This window comes from Monodelphis domestica, chromosome 4 (genome assembly GCF_027887165.1).
Source record: "Monodelphis domestica isolate mMonDom1 chromosome 4, mMonDom1.pri, whole genome shotgun sequence".
Taxonomy (NCBI): Eukaryota; Metazoa; Chordata; class Mammalia; order Didelphimorphia; family Didelphidae; genus Monodelphis; species Monodelphis domestica.
The window spans coordinates 271804758-271806338 of record NC_077230.1 but is presented as its reverse complement, the minus strand read 5'-3'; positions in this window follow the sequence as shown (position 1 = coordinate 271806338).

Genomic DNA, 1581 nt, shown 5'->3' with positions numbered 1-1581 from the left:
AATTTTATAGAGAAAATAATGTTCACAGGCTCATCATATTTAGATGTAGAGGGGATTTTGGATATCATAAATTATATATATATACATATATTATAAATTATTTTTATTTTAGTGATCATTTAATTCAATCTCTTTATTTTGTAGATGAAGAAACTGAAACCCAGAATGTTAGTTGTTTACAATCTGTAAGGATTGTATTAAGAAAGCACATACTCAGTCCTACACATGGCAAGAAGGGCACTGACCTTTGATCCCAACATTCTTAAGGTTTAGGTGAGAACTCAGGTTTCTTTGTGCTCACCTGGCTGAGGAAATCCACCCCTCTGCCTTGTTGTAATTTACACCTGAACCAATGGCAACCCACTGTGTCTTCATTAATATGTATTAACTACCTTTACATCACAATGTCAATAAATAAGAGCAGCTCACAGACAGACGCCCCTTATTATCTCTTTCACCTGTCCCTCTCCTACCGGAGCTTGGCCTCTGGACAAGAACAGATAGCTTTTCTCATGGAATTTTCTTTATCTCTGTAAAAGACCTTTCCTTCTTAATCTCCTAACCTCAAGCCATCAGAGGTTACTCTCTCAGCTGATCTCTATACTCATTTCTGACTCCAGTGTTGTTAATTTAAGGTTATCTAACTGCCTCATGTCCTTGCAAAGTTAGATAGCTGGGGCGCCCTGTTTAGCTCGCTCATTGCCTAAAATTGCGTTGGTGTCTGGCTCTGTTCTTATCCATTTCCTTGGCTCCAGCTCTTCCCTCAAGGAATAATCAACTATCTTTTCATTCATATAAGGGCTGCTGGATAGCACCCTATACCCTCATTTTCCAGTGCTTTGCCATTACAAAAAGAACTATGAATGACTTTGTACATTGGTCCTTTCCTTTCTCCTTTTAAAGTTTAACTCAGTTTCCTAAAATATTTGAGAAAATAAGCCTATATGAAAGAAACTTGTTGAAAAAAATGTTTTCCACTTTCCTTCTAATTTTAGCAACATAGATTTTGTTTATATATATGCATGTATATAATGCTTCCTGTGATACTCTTGATCTCTTGTTTGGTTGTAAATTCCTCCCTTATTAATAGACCCAATAGGTAAATTTCCATGCTAATTTATTTACATCAACATTATGTCTAAATCATTTTATCTATTTTGACTTTAACTTCTTATACAATGTGGAAGGCAAGACAATGCTTAATTTCTACAAAGTTTCTTTCCAGTTTTCCCATCCATTTTTGTCAAATAATAAGTTCTTCTAAAAGCCAGGATCTTTGGGTTTATAAAACACTAAACTGCTGTGGTCTTTTACTACTGTATATCTATCCCACTGATCCACAATTCTTTTTTTTTGTATCCAGTATGAAATAACTGCTTTGTAATATAATTAGAAAACTGGTTCTGCTATGTTCTTTTCATTCACATTTTTTCATTGTTTCCCCTTATATACTTGACCTTTTGTTCTTCCAGAATTTCATTTTGTTCTGCCTCTATAAAATAATTTGATGTTATTTGATTATAATGGTATTGAATAAGTAAATTAATTTAGTTAGAATCATCATGTTATTATACTGACTTG